At 38.0% G+C, this 20,279-nt stretch overlaps 1 protein-coding gene across 1 annotated transcript in view; it reads right to left on the bottom strand.

The window, feature by feature from the left end:
* Nucleotides 1-20,069, bottom strand: part of ATPsynE (ATP synthase, subunit E) — a 96,015-nt gene extending 75,946 nt beyond the window's left edge. Inside the window, exon 1 of the mRNA XM_090377085.1 lies at nt 19,926-20,069. The gene's annotated coding sequence lies outside the window, so the exon portion shown is untranslated. The remainder of the gene's footprint in view (nt 1-19,925) is intronic.
* Nucleotides 20,070-20,279: the final 210 nt, after the last annotated feature.

Here is a 20,279-nt window from a genome sequence, read left to right as displayed (position 1 = left end):
TTTAGCCTTGATGGTAGTTATATCTTTAAGGAATTCCCACATCAGTACATTGTGTCACTATCACCCAGTAGTTCCTTTATCTGCAAAATCTTAATGCATGAATAATCACTGCTGATAATCAGATCAAGAGTATTACTCCCTCTGGTTGCCTCTCAAACATGTTGCTGTAGAAAACAGTCACCCAATAAATCCACAAAAGTGTTGCTAGTGCACGAGTGACTAATCCACAAGTTCCAGTTAATATCAGGAAAGTTAAAATTCCCCGTTATAAGACATTATTTACTGGCCCACTCTATTTCTCTGCACAATCGATCATTATACTCAGATTCATTAGGTCTATTCATTAGGCCAACGAGAGTAGATGTGTGTGTGTGTTAACACACACACACATCTACTCTCGTTTTTTCCTTTCCTAGTGCTCATGTCACACCAAACAGACTCAACATTGCATTGTCCGCTAACATCAATTGGATGCACTTCCCTAGATTTTATGTGTTTCTTAACTAACAGCATAACCCTTCGGTCCTGTCTATCCTTTCTGTACATATTCTGCTCCCCAAATTCCAATTCTGCACTGCTTATGTCTGCGTGACACCACGTCTCTGATATCCCAACATTATCTGCCTTTGGTGTTTATTTATTTATTAACTATACTAATAGTATTGGTGTACATGAAAGTATACATGCACCTGTTTCTACACTTAATAAAACAGGCCTACGAGCTCTGGATTCATAATGCGAAAATTTATTTTTATTTTGTTACACAGTGCATTAAAACTACGATAAATGAATTAGCTTTCGGCTGGGTGGCAGCCTTCATCAGATTAAAATACTTTGAATGGCAGTTGGAATAGAGATGCACTGCCAGGATGGTGCGTGAGGCACGTGGTTAATTGTTTGTTGATGTTTGTGGCTGTGACGTATGGTGGTGACGTGGCCAGCGTTTGTCTATGGACAGAATTACTGCTTCTGTGATGGGGTTAAGTTGACAACCACTGTTCCTGTTCAACGAGGTATCCGAGCATTTTATACTTAATGATTCCAACAAATAAACTTATTGACCCTTGGCATGACATTTGCCGTTCTTCCAAAGCACCCACCGATCACCGACATCGCCTTGGGTGTGGAAGCAAGCTTATCAAGCCTCCCAGAAGATGTAGCCAACGCAATCCGCTTAAAGACTGCAGCAGTTCTACACCATGCTCGCCCCGTCTCTTCAAACCTCAGCCGTATACAGATTTCTACCCTCAAGGCACTGAAACGGGATTCGTCCTTCGTCATTCTACCGGCGGACAAAGGCCGTCGTACAGTTGTAATGAACCACACTGATTACATGGCGAAAGCCTTACTGCTCTTACGAGACACTACCGTCTACAAACCCCTAACCATCAACCCCAACAAGGCTTTGGAACGATGGGAGTCAGAGGTGAATATCCTCATCAACACTTGGCTGAAGCAAGGGAAAATCACACAGTCAACCCGTAATCACCTCCGTGCCTCCAGGTGTCAGATCCCACGGTTTTACGGCCTGCCGAAAGTGCACAAAGAAGGCACACCACTAAGACCTATTGTATCCTGCTGTGGATCACCGACTTATGAGCTGTCTAAATTTGTCTCGAGACTTCTTTCTCCTCTAGTTGGCAAGACCACCTACACCGTCTCCAACAGTGTTGAGTTCATAGAAAGGATCCGCACTATATCCATCAAGCAAGATCAAGTCATGGCATCGTTCGATGTCGTATCACTCTTTACCTCCATCCCAGTGGAACTTGCCATCTCTTGCGCAAAACAACTCTTGGATAATGATGGAACCCTTAGCGACAGAACTAAGCTGACGCCTGATGACATTTCCGCCGCCCTCAGACTGTGCTTAACAAGGGGTGCAATCATGTTTAATGGCTCAATGTACCAGCAGATACATGGCACAGCCATGGGTTCCCCTGTCAGCTCGGTCACAGCAAACATCGTGATGGAGGAGTTAGAGGGACGTACGTTTACACACGCACCGGATCACATCGCCTTTTGGTGTCGCTATGTAGACAATGTGTTTGTAGTGATCCCTAGAGACTCAGGTCAGCGACTCCTAACCCACCTCAACTCACTGTCGCCCTTCATAAAATTCACGATTGAGCTGGAGTCGAACAACTCTATACCATACCTAGATACACTTGTCCGGCGCGAAGACACATGCTTGAAGACGACGGTTTATCGTAAGCCTATGTGTGCTGGCCAATTTACCAACTTCCAGTCAGCACACGCACGGGGCCACCTCCTCTCAACCGCCCGAACCTTGCTAACTCGCGCCTGGACACACTCCAGCTCTGCAGATGAAAGGCGCAAAGAGATCACCAGAGTCAAAGTAGACCTTACGAGGTGTAGCTACCCCATCGACGCCCTTAACAGGTGTGATCTACAAGCACGCGACAACGTGAGGACCAACAGCAACGCCAACAGTGACGAGTCATCCACGAGGGCATTCATCCCATACTACCCCAACCTGTCACAGCAGATCGGTAGAATCCTAAGATCGCATGGGATAAAGTGCATCCAACTCCCAGGCAAGAAACTGCGTTCTCTCCTTTCCAACATAAAAACACCTGTCCCCACCCTTCTACGGAGTGGTTTGGTCTATTGCATCTCTTGCCGTGACTGCACGAGCTGCTACTTTGGAGAGACTGGACGTCGACTCGAGAAACGCCTCTCAGAACATAAAAGGGCGATCCGTTTGGCGGATGTAGAACACTCAGCTATTGCCGAGCATGTCTGGACAACCCACCACGACATCGACCCACACCACGATGTCGTGGTTGTGGACAAGTCCCACCATTACCTAAGGCGCACCTGGTTGGAATCGTTAAGTATAAAATGCTCGGATACCTCGTTGAACAGGAACAGTGGTTGTCAACTTAACCCCATAACAGAAGCAGTAATTCTGTCCATAGACAAACGCTGGCCACGTCACCACCATACGTCACAGCCACAAACATCAACAAACAATTAACCACGTGCCTCACGCACCATCCTGGCAGTGCATCTCTATTCCAACTGCCATTCAAAGTATTTTAATCTGATGAAGGCTGCCACCCAGCCGAAAGCTAATTCATTTATCGTAGTTTTAATGCACTGTGTAACAAAATAAAAATAAATTTTCGCATGTTTCTACACTTAGTTACCCTAACACATCCCATGTATTTATTTGTCCCACTATGACTCCCAGCAGTCCTGGAAATCTCCATTGCCTTGCTTTCCAGGATGCTGCTCATTCTAACAGAAGCAGTGCAGGAATCACTCTTCCCTCTGCCTGTGGCCACTGTTAACCTTTTAGTCTGTGTATCCCTCTCCCCAAGCTAGCAGTTTTCCGACCACTTAACACTGCCTCGATAACATCAGCAAATATTCTTGCACCCTTTCTATTTAAGTGTACCTCATCCCTGTAGAAGCAGTCTCTCCTGTCAACAAGCACAGACCAGGCTGAAAAAAATCTCCAGGGTCGAATTGATCGACAAGGCTCTCAATCACATATTCCCTCCTATCGTATCTGGACAGAATTACAGACACTTGCAAATTCAACCCTAACTCGCGACTTTTAGTATTAGCATATGATGCAAGAAAGCAAGCTTATGCAGCAGCATCCAAAAAAAAAAAAAAAAAAAAAAAAAAATGCTCCCATTTCACCCCTTCATTCGTTCCAAATACCTGTCCAGCTCAGCCTTAAATTTATTTAGGCTATCAACTTCCACAACAAAGGATGGAAGTCTGTTCCATTCCATCAACCAACTACTGCTGGCTAAAGGCAAACTTCCGCACATCTATCCTACATTTGCCTTTCCTCAATTTGAATTTATGCCCTTTCAGGTGATTATTCTGAGCAAAAGGAAGAATCCCATCAGCATTGAGTATGCTCAAACCATTCAAGGCTTTATACACCTCAATCAGATCACCTCGCAGGTGCCAATGTTCAGACACTGTAATTCGCAAAACTTAAGCCTTTCTTCGTAAGAGCAACCCTTTGTTCCATTCACTAATCTTGTTGCCCTTCTCTGTACTCATTCCAACAGCTCTGCATTCTTCTTAAAATCAGGCCTCCAGACCTGTATACTGTACTCAAGGTGTGCCTGACCATTCAAATTGAGGAAAGACAGATGTACGTTAGATGTACGGAAATCAAGGGGATAATCACCTCCCTGATAGAAAAATTCCTGTATATCACTGACAAGACACCATGAGCTACTCTTGTAGACCGTCTGCACTGCTCAGAAAACTTCATATCTGCCTGCACAATTACCTGCAGGTCCTTTTTGTTCTCTACCACTGTCAGTGTAGTACCACAGAGTTGATACATTACTCTGGGGTTACTGCTTCCCATATGTAGTATTTCACATTTGTCAATGTTAAACTTCATTTGCCACCACACAGCCCATCTGCTCAACTTTTCTAGATCCTGTTGCAGCAGCGTACTGTCATTAGTGTCCTTAACAACCCTGCCAACCTTCGTATCATCTGCAAACTTGGACATGACGCTTGATATACCATCATCAATATCATTTATAAATACAGAAAAAACAATGGACCCAACACTGAACTCTGAGGGACTCCACTAATAACATTAGTCCACCATGAGCAGTGTCCATTGATTACCACTTTGTCTTCTCCCACTCAACCATCCCTTTATCCATAGTAGCAATTTGCCTCCAATCCACACTGCTCCAATTTGTTCAGCAGTCTTCCATATGCAACAGTATCAAATGCCTTTCTAAGATCCAAATATATGATATGAAAGTTATTCCCTGCATTCAATTCCTTTGTGACCACATAATAGTATCCATTCAAATTGGTCGGGCAAGACTTTCCCTTAACAAAACTATGCTGTGTCCGAGCTATAACTGAAGTCTTGTCTAGATGATCCTGCAGTGCTTCTTTAACCAGTGCCTCCATTAATTTTCCTGGAACAGAAGGTAAACTAACAGGTCTATAATTACTTGTGTCACCTTTTGATCCTCCTTTGTTAATTGGGGTCACATTTGTACACCTCCAGTCCATGGGTACCTCCCCTGAGTCCAAAGAAGCTCTCATAATTATGGCTAAGGGTTTGCTTACTTCCTTTGCTGCCTCCTTTAATATAACTGGATAGATCCCATCCACCTCGAGTGCCTCTTTTATGTTTATCTTCAACAGTTTCTCCTCTCAACTTTCCTCTCAGTTATTACAAAATCATCTAGCTCACTGCCAGAGTTTTACTCACCTCTGGCATTCCCCTCTCTGAATAACTCCTCATGTGTGAATGTAGATACAAAATACTCATTTAGTTTGTTAGCCACCTGAGTACGATCATCAACAGTTGAACCATCAATATCCGGTATACCAATCTGATTCATCGCTTTTCTTCTAGAGTTTACATAGGTAAAGAACTCACTGTTGTTTTTCTTTGTATCCTTTGCCAAAGATTTCTCATAATCTGCCTTTGCCTGCCTAATCTCCTTTGTGACTTGGTTACAGACCAGCTTATATCTATCATAGGCTTCCATGTCACCCATTAATTTATGTATCCAATTCATTTTTCTTCTCTGCCATATGTCTCATTAGTTCATCTGACATCATTTAGGCCTAAACCTTGAACAATATTTCATAGTTGGTATGTAAAGCCTAGTAACTTCCAAGATAAATTCTTTGAATGCTTCCCATTTTGAATTTGCTGTTGGTAACATCATCAGTTGGTCCCACCGTATAGAATTTAAATACTGTCTCAGACCACCGTAGACGCCTTTGCGAAAGCAAAAACCCTTCCCTTTACCCCTGATGATAGTTACCTCTTTGAGTAAATCCCACTTCAGCACACTGATCACTGCTACCTAGTGGTTCCTTTATCTGCAGATTCTTAATGCATGAAGAATCACTACTGATAATCAGATCAAGATTTAGTTATTACTCCCTCTAGTTGCCTCCTGAACATGCTGATGTAGAAAACAATCATCCAATAAATCCACAAAAGCCTTGCTAATGTGTGAGTGACCAACCCACAAATTCCAGTCAATATCTGGGAAATTATAATCCCCCATTATAAGACTCTGATTTACTGGCCCACTATATCCTTGTACAGTTTCTTATTATACTCATCAGGTCATGAGGCCTATAACACACTCCTACTCTAAATTTTGATCTCCCAATGCTTATACCACACCAAACTGACTCGACACTGCACTGTCCAGCGATGTCGACTGGCTTCACTTCCTTTGATTTTGTGTTTTTCTTAACTAATAGCATAACCCATCCTCCCTTCCTGTCCTGTCTATCCTTTGTGTACACACTGTACTCCCCAAATTGCAGTTCTGCATTCCTTATATCTGTGTGAAACCGCATTTCTGATATCCCAACAATATCTGCCTTTGATGTTTTGAGCAATACCTCAAATTCATCAAATTTATTTACCAAACTCCCAGCATTTGTGTATACGCAAGTACAGTATACATGCACCTGTTCCTATTCTGAGCTACTCTAACACAACCCATGTGTTTACTTGTACCGCAGTGACTTCTAGCAGTCTCTGAAATACCCTGCATCTTGTTTTCCTGGCTGCTGCTCATTCCAAAAGAAGCAGTGCAAGAATCGCTTTCACCTCTGCCTGTGGCTACTGTTAATCTATTAGTCCTTGTATCCCATTGTTTTTTTTAACATTAACCTGTACTGGTTGAGTAAAAAATGCAAATCTCTTACTCTTAATGTCATTAGTTCCAACGTGTACAACAATATCACCTTTTGTGCCTTTAAAAGATGATATCTGCTCTACATCATCAACTTTTGCACCTGGCAGACATGCTCTGGTCCCGTTCCACCTATCTTTCTTGTATAGTATATTCTCCATCACCCTGACAATAGAGTCACCAACAACTAGTTCCTTTGGAACAGAGCATTCTTCCTTGGAGATTGCCTCTGTGCTGCCTGATGCACAGGAGTGACCTCTGCTGTTGAGCTGGGCAGCTGAGAGCTTGATGGGGCCCCTCATATTAATTTCTTCAAGGGCATTTACCCTACACCTCAAGCTCTCATAGACACCCATCAGAACGAGATATTAAAATAACAATGCCTAACATACAAACTTCAGTTTGCCTTAAAATTCAATTACAGTATGTAGAAACAATGCCCTTTCAAACATTTTGCCCCTTTCAAAATGACAAACCATGACACTAAACAGTATAGTTCGAAGGCTTAGCATCAAACAATGTTAACTACAAAATTGCATTTTTGTTTTGATACAACTTTAGTTTAACTTTATACAAATAACAATGCATATCATATCATATTTCTCTAGTAGTTTACAAGTTAGCTTGGGTTATAAGCACATTTCCAGTAAATCAAGAAAATGTCAAATGACTTTTTCTTGGTTAATTACAAAAACGTTTACTACAAAACGATTTTCTACTTAATATTGTCTGACACTAAACCCTCAAGTTGAGCTGTGAATATTTTAACAATGGGCTCGCAGTTTTGCTGACTTATTACTCTTGTTTTTTTTTAAACTAGGGAAATATAATCATAAAATTTTTTCACAATAAAATTTTAATATTGTAAATACAAAATAACATGAAATATTTCCCTTATTACAAATAACATAAAAAACTATCACAAAACATTCTAGAATACAAAAACAAATATTACATAAAAAACAAACTATTCTAGAAAAGGTACACAAATCACAGATTACATGAAAAAAAATGATTACATAAATATTCAAGAAAAATTTATTCTAAAAATTGCCATGCAGAATTTAATTCTCTATTAATATTCGTTATCACTCTTCTCCTTTTCTTAATAGGTGAGTGATGATTACGGAGGAAAGATTTGACGTAATGATCCAGATAAAATTGAAGCAATGGTTTACCATTTAGATTTATGGTCATCATATATGCAACATGTTTAATTGTCAATCTCATCAGGTCATTTGAATGTCAAATGACCTGATGACAATAGTGGCAGAAAAGAAATATGAAAGAAAATATATTTATAAATTACTAGGAGATACAGAAACCTATAGGTATAAACTAATCTGTAATCAAATTACAAAATAGGGTAAGCAAGCTAAGGCAGATTATAATAAGCCTCTGGCAAAGGCTTTTTTTACTTATGCCGATACTAAAAGGGATGAATTGCATTTGTCCATTAGATATGAATGATATAACAGCTGATGGTTCTGCTCAGGCTGCTGACAAATTAAATTGATATTTTGCATCCTGTTCATGCACGAGGAATCTTTTAGGGATGGGAACACTGGAAGTATATCAAATTACAGGTAGCTAAATGATTTTGTGATAACTGAGAGGAAAGTGGAAGAAAAATTATTGAAGCTAAACATAAATAAGGCATCAAGGGCAGATGGGATTTATCTAATTATACTGAGAGAGGCAACAAAAGAGGTCAGCACACATTTAGATATAATAATGAGAGCATCCTTGGATTCAGGGGAGGTTCCTATTGACTGGAGATGTGCAAATGCATTCCCAATTCACAAAGGGTGGGACCAACAGTGAAGTAAGTAATTACAGATCTGTAAGCTAGACTTCAGTTCCAAGGAAAATAATGGATTAAAAAAGTAATGAATGACTGTAAACAGACATGCAGTTATGTGGCAATCCGTCTACCCAATTTGACTGGATACGATGACGTAGTAACAAAGAAACCGGATGCAAAAATTAATACTGACATCATATACTTACACTCAGTGAATTGTGATCGCCTACTCTAATACCGTATTAGGCCACCCTTCGCACAAATAATAGCCACTATTTGCCCAGGCATTGACTCCAGCAGATGTCTGAAGACTGTAGGAATCTGCAGCCATATTGCTTGCAAGGCTTTCCACAGTGTAGGAAAAGATTATGGTTGTGTATCCATATGGCTCACTTTCCATTCCAAAACATCCCACAGGTGTTCAATTAGATTGAGATGAATGATATCTTCACTGTGTTCCTTGAACAACTTGTGCTCAGTGTGGGCCCAATGACATGGCGCATTATCATCTTGGAAGATGCCGTTTTTGTCCGAGAAAAAATGCAACATGGCAGGGTGCACATGGTCTCCTAAGAACTGCTGGTAGACCTCACAAGTGAAACACTGATCTGTATGCACCAATGGCCTTAATTCTTGCCAGCAAAACATGCTCCATATTAAGCAACCACTGCCACCTGACTGAACAGTGGTCACCATGGACTTATGCTGCTTGCATCACACATGATGGTATCATGTTGTCCGTGGTCATCATGTTCCACCAGATATTTGGACTGATTCAACCAGCATGCTGTTGATGCTACAATATTTGCCATCAAACAATAATCAGCGGTGAGGAGAGGGTGTCTCTTTGGTTGTCTGCTGTGGAATCCCGCATGTCTGAATGTGTGGCACTTCAACTCTTGTCAACTCTTGCACAGTGACCAGCCAATTAGTCCCTATAACATGCTGCATCCTTTGCTCACTGCAAACACCTTGCATAATCCTTTACAGTTCTGTCAGCAGGAGGTAGTTTGACCCATTCGACACCATTCTTTGTGCACCTTAACCACAGTGAGCCATAAGCATCTGACAACATGCCATTTCTGATAAGGGAGCTCTCAACACACGAACTCCCACAATCATGCTCATTTGAAACACCGTAATATCTTTACTACATCCCACAACTACTACTTTATCACTTTGATTTGCATGACGAGATGTAAATTACCATTACTCTGGCATACGAAGCTGTTCAGCTTTTATACTGTGAGCTATACAGCAGTCTATTCCGGATGGGAATGGCCTATGAATCAGGCATATAATGAAGGAATACCATGCTTAATGTCTTAAGTCTGCAGATGATACAAAGGTTTGCTAGCTGGTTAATGACTGTAATCTAGATCTTGTTGTTGCTACTGCAACAACAAGATCTAGAAAAATTAGACAGATGGGCTGAGAAGTGGAAACTGATGTTTGACAAATGCAAGGTCTGCATATAGGCAGAATAATGCAAGAATAACATATCAACTGTGTGGCACCACACTGAGTGGAGACCAAAAAAGACCCAGTGGTAATGTGCAGTTAGACACAAAATTTTCTGAGCAGTGTAGAGAGGCTGCCAGGACAGCTCATGGGATTTTGTCAATGATATACAAGAATTTTGCCAGCAGAGATATGAACGTGATTATCTTGTTGTCTACGGCAATGGTTAGCCCACATCTTGAGTACTGAAAACAGTGAGGCTTCCTTACGAAGCCTCATTTTAAGAAAGATATAGATCTCTTGGAACAGCTGCAGAGAAGGGAAATGAGATTAGTGAAGGAACAAAAGGATACTCTTACCAAGAGTTCAGTTCTGTAAATTGCATTTAACAAATAAATAGTTAAGTGGAATACAGATGTATTTCAAAACACAAAAGGAAGTTGTTGTTGTTTGGTTTTTAGGAGCATTAGCAACTAAGGCCATATTGCTCCGAGGATATGCAGTGGTCATTCCCTGACCTTTCCGCATCCTCCGTATTTGGTGGTCACAGGCTCGAACCCCGGTCTAATCAAGAAGCGTGTGTTACGCACTGCGCTCCTGCCCACCTGGCTACAGAGGCGCCACAAAAGGAAGTATTCTATATCCAATTTCAATAAAATTTTATTACATTTAAAATAAAATCAATAAAATATTAGATAAATATATCTTATGAGAGTATTAGCAACATGATTCAAGAAAACAAAGCTTATACAGATACCAGCAAAAACAAAAAAAAAACCTTCATCTGTCCATTCCTTACCTAGTTTCTAGGGCCTGCAATTTAGTCTCCAGAAATTATGTTTAAAATATTCTTTTTGTCTTCAGCTAACCCTGATGCTCTTTTCTGGATCCTTTTCTGCAAATCTATGTCCTTTCTAAAATAATGTTTCATGCAGCATTCCAGATATGGCCTAACCTCTTTGTCCTGCAGAAGTATCTGTTTATCATTGAGAGAACTCTATGAGCTGTTCTTATAGCTTGTTTGTACTGCTCACAGAATTTCATGTTAGTTATTTTGTTGAGATTACAGCTTAATGATATAAGGGCAGCTAAGGCATCACATTGTTCATCACATGTATTCATGGTTTGTATTCATCACATCACAAAGATAATCTGATACTTTCACATGAAAGTATCAGATTATCAGCAGCATGTCAATGTCAGTTAAATGTAGACACATTTTATGTCTAAGAAAGAAAAAGTTCTGCAAAATTTGCAGTGTGGAGACCCTACAAGACTTGAAAGTGTTTGAAAATTGTTAGACCTGATTTAATTAAAAATAGTGGAGGAGGAAAGGGATCTGGGAGTTACAATATGGGCAGATATGAAGTTTTCTGAGCAGTGTAAACAGGCCACTAGGAAAGTCCATGGTGTCCTATCGATGATTTATCAAACACTGTCCTGTAGACTTAGGGAGGTCATAATCCTACTATATAAGGCAATTATATAGAAATTATATAGACATTTGAAATACTGTGTTCAAGTATAGAAACTTCATCTGAAAAAAAGACAGAGCTTCTTGAAAGGGTCCAAAGATGGGCAATTGGGATGCTGAGATTAGCAGCAACTGTATGAGCAAAGACTGATTATGTGGGCTATAAGAGCTTGGCAATCAGGCACCTTAGAGGTGACCTGATTGAGATTTATATGGTTCTGAAAGGAATTAGTAAAATGAATGAAGATGGAATTCTCACTGTTCTAAAGAATTCACCCCCACTGCCAACTATCGGCTCCCACCCCGGGACAGGACAAGCATACTGAACTGGGGGTTTCCTTTGCTGTTACCCCTTTCAATCAGGTGGGTGCCTCTACTACTGCACCCATCTATCCTTCTACCTGTTTTTTTCCCCCACTTCCTATACCCCCACTGTCTCTTCCCAATTTCACTTTTTTTTTTTTACTGGGCTCTCCCTGCCTGTAGCCTTGTAGTGCTGAATGGTAAACTAGCAGTTTTTATGTGAAAACACAGGCCCCTGGGCTAAGAGGCCAGATGAACTACACAACCAACATAACCCACACTAACGGTATACACGCAGAGATGAAAAAAATCCCAGGTGCCGTCTGACACAAACTAACGCTATACAAATCTGGTCTTTATTGTTGTTATTTGGTTTTTAGGAGCATTAGTAACTTAGGCCATATTGCTCCGGAGATATGCAGTGGTCATTTCCTGACCTTTCCGCATCCTCCATATTTGGTGGTCACGGGCTTGAACCCCGGTCTAATCAAGAAGCGTGTGCTATGCACTGCTGCTCCTGCCCACCTGGCTACGGAGGCGCCCTGGCCTTTATTCATCACATTGTTCATCACATGTATTCATGGTTTGTGTTCATCACATTGCTCTGGAACCCCTGGAGCCACATTACAAATAATACCATACACTATGTCTAAAGAATTCCTGAACCAGGGGTCATAAATTCAAATTACGGGGCTTGAAGTTTAGATTAGATTATAGGAAATTTTCTTTTAGTCAGTGAGTCATTGAAGCTGGAACAAGTTGCCCTCGCAGGTAATGAGGCTGACAAATTGAATAAATTCAAAGGTCAACTGAATACTTGTGTAAGGAGGGAAGCATATAATTTGTAAATTCATATTTAATTGGTTGGGTTTTTTTTTTTTTTTTTGCCAATGCAGCAAAAGCCTGTGGCTTCCTTGCACTATATGGTGAATACTATTACTAGTCTGTGAAGGAAAGCCCTGTACTATACTTGTACCAATTCAGTGTTTTACAGTAGAACTTTCTATCAGTTTTCTAAAGCTCAATTTTTATATTTTATTTATTTGTTTGTAATGGCTTATATACAAAGTTCTAGAAACATTATGGCAGTTTCATTTTTACTTCTTGAAGAAACACTTGCAATCAAATTAAAGTATTTTATATTGCTTGATTTTAATATTGTTTTCTTCCTGTCCAGTTCCATCCTTTTATGTACACATTTACACTCTGCACCAATAACAATGCTGAAAGGAAGCAGTCCTGTTCCTTTCGTTATTATGAACTGGTTATTATTATCAATTACGCTGTCCCGAAATGATCTCATCAAACAGCATCCTCTGTACTTAGATTACAGAAAAACTTTTGGTACTGTTGGCACATAACACTGTTGTACAAATTTGAGAAGTTTGGTATTAAGGTCAAGTTACTGTTATGGATAAGAGGATAGTTGGGTGGGAGGAGACATAGTGGTTATCAATGGTCACTGCTCTTCTTTAGTTAATTAGTGGAGTCCCCCAAAGGGTTCAGTGCTGGATCCATTGTTGTTTTCTATATTTATTAATGATACTGATGAAGGCATATCAGGCTTAATGTCCAAATTTGAAGGGTGTTTGTTTGTTTGTTTGTTATTTGGTTTTTAGGAGCATTAGCAACTAAGGCCATATTGCTCTGGGGATATGCGGTGGTCATTCCCTGACCTTTCCGCACCCTCCGTATTTGGTGAGCACGGGCTCGAACCCCGATCTGATCAAGAAGCGTGTGCTACGCACTACTGCTCCTGCCCATCTGGCTACGGAGGCACCTTTGAAGGGTGATTAATGAGGTAATTGGGGTATGCTACTGTAACAAGATGTAGAAAAATTAGGCAGTTGGACTGAAAAGTGGCAATTGAAGTTTAATATTGAAAAATACAAGGTACTGCATATGGATAGCAATCATAGCAGATTAATGTATCAACTGTATGGTACCACACTCAATAGGGTGGAAATTAAAAAGGACAGAGGGGATAATTGTGCAGTCAGATATGAAGTTTTCTGTGCAATGCATACGTGCTGCCAGGTAGCTCATGGTATTTTGTCAATGACATACAACAGTTTTGACAGCAGAGATAAGATGACTGATCGTCTGTTGCGAAGCAATGATTATGCTACATCTTGAGAATGGCATACAGGTCCACATACTTCATTTTAGGAAGGATGTGGACCTGTTTAAATAGGTGCAGAGAAGAGCAATGAGATTAGTGAAGGGGGAACTAAAGGTTTCTCTTACCAAGAAAAACTGCTGCAAATTGGGGCATCTAGAGGCTAGACGGAGGGCATCTGAATGAGGTGTTTAAGGCTTTGAATGCTCAATGCAGATTGGACTACACATATGAAAGGCATTAATTCAAATTGAGGAAAGATGGCTGCAGGATAGATGTGCTGAAATCTACTAGCGAGTAGTTGATAATTGGAAGAAATTTCCACCTGGTGTAGTACACATAGGGTGACCATACGTCTGGGTTTCCGAGGACATGTCCTCCTTTTTAAGGTGTCCTCGCGGGTTTTTAAAATTTGTCCTCATTTGTCCTAGTTTTTCTATTTACAACTCGAGATTTACATTCACTTTAAATTTTTACACCCTCTGCATTCATTTAAGCATCACTTATAAGAATGTGAGTGATACCCAAACAAATTATGGTACATACAGTACGGGTACTTTTCTGTTATATCCACCGTGACTGCTGCGCTATCGTCGGGTTTTCATTAAATATCACAGACCACACATGCTGTCATATCTACATCAATGGAGAGCGTTATAGCTTATGCGGCCGCCAATAGATAGCGCAGAAGTTACGGTGGCTATAACAAAAAAGTGCCACAGTACGCACTATCGCAGCAAAAACATCAATAATATCAAAGTATCATTTTATGTTTTTGTCCCTAGCAAGTAGTTGTTACTGTTTTTCAAAAGAAAGCAATGTATGGTATGCAGTATTGCTGCAAAAACATGGGAAAAAGGAAGTGCATAGTAACTAATGAAATGCTTCAAGAACATCTTTCATTCAAGAAAGGTAAAACTAAACATGATCATTTGCAATAGTGTTATTTCTGTTGCAAATAAAGGAACACTTGATTTGAAAGAACATCTGAACACTGAAAAACATAAGCGTAACACCAGATGTGCATCGGCTTCATCAAATGTTTTGGAAAAAATTTATTGTACCTAACAAGGATGTTAAACTCATTACAGCTTCTGAAGGCATGGCAGCATATCATACAGTAATGCATCGCTAATCATACCGCTCGCTGGATTGTTGGATTCTTCTAATGAAAAGAATGTTTCCTGATTCACATATTTGTCAAAAAATGTTGTGTTGCAGGACTAAGGCTGAGGCAATCATAAATAATATTTTTGGACCACATACAATTGATCTTGTAATGAATGATTTAAAGAACATACCATATATAAGCATTTCAACAGATGCTAGCAATCATGGTTCACTGAAAATATTCCCAATTTTAATTCAGTACTTTGACTATTAAAACGGTGGAACTAAATGTAATTTATTAGATATAATTAATCAACCCAATGGGCAATTGCACACAATTGCAAATATGATATGTGATGTTTTAACCAAAAAGAACATTATAACTAAATGTATCTCTTTTTCTGGTGATAACTGTAATACTAACTTTGGTGGTGTCAAAAGAGCTGGAAGAAATAATGTGTATTTTAAACTAAAAGAAAAACTTAATGATAAATTAATTGGAATTGGTTGTCCAGCACACGTTTTAAATAATACTGTGCATTATAGTTTTGATGGACTACCAGTCAATATAGAAATGCTAGTTAGGGTAATCTACAATCATTTCTCTATTTATACTGTGAGAGTTGAATCACTAAAGGACTTTTGCAATTTTGTAGAGACAGAGTATAAGCAACCTTTATACTATACCAAAACGCGATGGTTATCTCTCTTTCCAGCCATAAATCGCATTTTAGAACTTTATGAAGGGTTTAAATCCTATTTTCTGTCGCTGGAAGATTCACCAGCAATACTGAAAACATTTTCTGAAGATGATCTGAATGAGGCATACCTTTCATTCACTCATGTCAGTCTTTCAAGAAAATATAAAACGTATTGAAAGAGACTGTATTTCAATAATTGAAGTGCGGAAAACCAATAAATTTCTTCCATTAAAAGTGTGCTCAATACTAAATATTGCAACAGAAAAGGGTAAAGAAAATGAAGTCACATAGTTTAGAGTTCAAATTGAGAATTTATATGGCCGTACTTTAAAATATATTGAACCATGGTTAAAACCATTAGATGAGTTTCAAATCTTAGAATGGATCGATTTGGCAGAAATTCCTTCTTGGGATAATGTTCATCCCTGCTTAGAATATCTTTGTGAGAAGGGAGTCACAGTCGATGATGTAAAACTGTTTGATCAATGGCATAATTTAAAGTTATTCTTGGAAACACAAGAAAATGAGAAATGGAATACATTAACTGCAAATGAGAAATGGGTGATGTTTTTTAAACAATGTAAAACTTCTGAATTAACTTCAGAGTTACTAAAAATTGTACAATTCATCTTTTGTGTATTTGGCCACAATGCAAATGTTGAACATGTATTTTCATTGATAAATAGTCAATGGACAAAGGAAAGAAACCAATTAAAAATTGAAGTTGTTAAAGGAATATTATTTACTATATATAATATGCAAATGACATGTGAAGAATTTTACAACCACATAATTAATGAACCAAAAGTTTTAGCAGAAATTTTATCTTCAAGTAAATATTAATTTCAGTGAATTATTAAATGTTTTTTTAAAAGAATACCTATTTAATTTTTATGTCAACAAGATGTATTTTATTTTGCCACTATTTTCTGTTTTTTATCTTTTGCAATAAAAAAATGTATAGTCCTATTCCTATTTTTGTATTAATGATTCATCTCTAACAGAGTCTCTCCACTCGCTTTCTCATAGACGCACTATTTCTGCTGCATGCCTCTTCTACAGATACTTCCATGGGCACTGTTCTTCTGAATTGGCTTCTTTAATTCCTGCTCTCTCTTTCAAAACAGTCTGAACACGTGCCGCCACCAGCCAACATCCATTTACTGTCCAACTTCAAACCCACAGAACCAACTTTTCATCTTCCTCATTTATTCATTAACTGCCGTTTTCTGGAACAACCTTCCTTCATACGTATTTCCTGAAAATTACAATCTACAGAAGTTCAAGTCCAATGTCAACAAATATCTTCTTTCGTTTTCTTAACCTCCAACCCAAGCACAGTACTAAGTACTATAGGTTCTAATACCTCTCGTGTTTGGGGTTCACATAAAAAAAAAAAAAAAAAAAAAAAAATTCTTCCTAAAATTAATTTCTTCCTCTGCTATCCTAGTTTTCATAAAAAATATAGTCACCCTATCCGTTCTTCAAGGCTGTTCATTAATTTCATAGTATAAAATTCATGGAAAAAATAATAAATTGATGAACTACTGCATAAGGAATGTTTTTTTGTCAAACTTTAGAATTAAGTTCTGAATTATTAAAAATTATAGTATTTATTTATTCTATATTCGGTCTTCATTGATGAACATTCAATGACCAAAAGGGAAGAAACCTGTTACAGTTTGAAGTAAATAGAGTCTTATTGCTTACCACACATAATATGAAAAAGAAATGCCAAGAATTTTAAGATCAAATAACTAAACAGCCGAAAATCTTGGAAAATATTAATCTTTTAAAAGTATTAAGTGTATTTTTAAAAGAATGTCTGTTTTATTTTATCTGAAGAAATTGCTATTTTATCAATAAATCATATAATGTTCATAATTTTTTATTAATAAAAAAGTTTAAAATGTCCTAGTTCTGTCCTATTTTTAAAAATGGGAATGTCCTAGTTTCTCTAAAAAAAAATATGGTCACCCTAAGTACACAGGACTGTGCCAAGCCATTTTAGTACCTGAGGGAAGAATGAAAAATTGTGCCCTCCCCTAAAATATTAAAAAAAAAAAATTAAATTAAAAAAATATATCACTTATTTAAAATACATTTCTGGTACACATTTTAATAAAAATAAAAGGATGACAAAAATAAAATAAAAAAAATTTTTAAAGAGATTTTATTCTCATAAGCAGTGTTTATTATAAATATATAACAGATTTATTTATGCGTCATCTACTTCAAAAATTATTTAATCTTTCTTTTGGTGCCTCTTTCAGCTTTTAACTTGAGGCAAGAGCCTCATTTGCCTCACCTTTGGTACAGCCCTGGTTGTACAAGTCGATAGGTGGAATAAATTCTGGAAGAACTAAAAAAAGAGAGGATGGACAGGTGATATGGGAATTTTTTTGTTTGTTTTGGCTGATATTGTATAAACTTACTTTCTTGCATCATTTGCTACTATTGATACTAATCAACAAAAAGTAATTACTTAGAAGTAATAAAAGAAATTATTCAAACAAATGATCCAGTCCATGAATATCTGCAAAGTTAACAAAAGTCTGAAGATTTTGCAAGGTGCTATACTTCTATGCTGAAAAAAAAACAAAGCTTTCCATTCAACGTTCATCAAGCAAAATTTTCTTTACCCACTGCAAGAAAGTTGCCGAAACTATGGAACATCAAGGCAACACAAAAATAAGCAAAAACCCTTGGTAAATGTGAACCATGCATTTTAATTGTTTCAATGAATATTTTTAATATTATTAAAGGGAATAGGAATATATCTTCCAGAAGTTTTATTCCTGTAGTGAATATTATTTCCTGTAAGTTAATATTCTTCTAAATACTGTATTTTAAAGGAATTGAGACCAGTGTGGATATTACTGTAATTGTGCGAATAACTGCATAAATTACAGTAATATCAAATTATGATCTATGTTGTGTATGCTCAGATATAACCACCCATTTATATCGTTGTATTCATGGATAAATCCTCAACATATGTCTTTTTGTTTAACACACAGCCTCTAATGGAAGCAATTAATTAAACAAATAAATCATGGGATGCCTATATTGATATTATTTTATCATTATTATTATTAGCTATATGGTGCAAGGAAGCCCGAGGCTTATGCTGCACCAGCCAAAAAAAAAAAAAATTCTGAATTACCCTGAGTGAGTGAGTGAGTGAGAGAGAGAGAAAACAAAGAGTCAGAAGTAAAAGGGAATCACTAAGAAAGAGAAGAATGATGAGGGGCTCACATCTGGTGAGTATGGGCTTGGCAAACCCAGGGTCCTGAGCTAGATATCAAGATTCTTCTCTTTCTTGGTGATTCCCTTCTACTTCTCTCTCTCTCAAGGTAACAAGGAATTTTTTTTTTTTTTTTTTGGCTGGTTCAGCATAAGCCTCAGGGTTCCTTGCACCACAGGGCTAATAATAATAATAATATCCAGCTTTGGCAAGCCCATACTCACCTGATATGAGCCACTGGGGTTAATTTGGCACCATCGCTTATTTATCAACAAAACTTCTGGGTAGTAAATATTATGCATTTGTTATTTAAAAATATCTGTATAGCTAATTAATTTAAAATATCGAGCATATGGTGAGAACCATATAAAAATCTGAATAGTACCAGCAACATCTATAAAAACATTCTCACAAATTAAGTTCCTGGATACTACGTGGGAGAGCATTTATAATAAAAATGGGAGAAAACAATACCAGATGGAAAAGAGGTTTATCTAACTATTTAAAGAGGTTAAGTCGTGTCATTAATACTGCATTTAGTTTTCGAAAGTGCATTTTAGGAAGGGATTAGTTTTGATAGAAAGAGAGCACAAAAAGTAACACAAAAGCGGCGATGAATTTAAAAAAAAAAAAAAAATGGATGCGGAAGACATATGTAAAAATAGCAGGGAGTAATTGATTGTTGGAATAAACTGGCATTATTTTGGGAGTAGGTAGTCTAAGCAAATTAAAAGCAGGATTGGGCAAGTAATTAGAAGCAATGGGCAAATGGTTTATTTATTTATTTTGTTGTTAAAGTCGTATAAACCTGCTTCCTAGCATCATAATAGAGTACTCCAAGGTCCCCCACCTTATTTTTAAAACGTCTAAATATGTCTAAATAATATGTGCTTTGAGGCGCCACACTAATTATGCAATAACTCTAAATGACTTCCTTTATACATTTACATTGTTGGATAGATAATCACTGACTATTATTCACAAGCATGAAAGTAAATAATAAAGTACCTCGATCACAAAAATCTTCTACACAAAACCACACTCACAACAAGGCTCCGAACCAAAGGATAGACCCAATCGAATGAAAACTAAAAGTCCCTTCGATTGTTTTCAACAATCGAATGAACTTATCCGCTTTTTCATTGAAGCAAGACAACCAATAAAATACACGACACGTGATGATATATTTACAGTAGTGTACCCGTTATATACAGTTGCTTTAGAAATGATTATCTCAAAGCAGTATGATGCTACACAGAGGTTCCGATATTTTCAATTAATTTTGTTTGTGTGTAGAAGTCGGCTCACTCGTCACATATATTGAAATTGCGACTCCGAGTTGCAGAACGACTGTATTGTTTT

The sequence above is a fragment of the Mastigoproctus giganteus genome, chromosome 7, assembly GCF_048544385.1.
Source record: "Mastigoproctus giganteus isolate SK-2022 chromosome 7, ASM4854438v1, whole genome shotgun sequence".
In the NCBI taxonomy this organism is placed as follows: Eukaryota; Metazoa; Arthropoda; class Arachnida; order Uropygi; family Thelyphonidae; genus Mastigoproctus; species Mastigoproctus giganteus.
The sequence above is the reverse complement of the archived record's forward strand: the minus strand, read 5'-3'. Positions and strand labels throughout refer to the sequence as shown.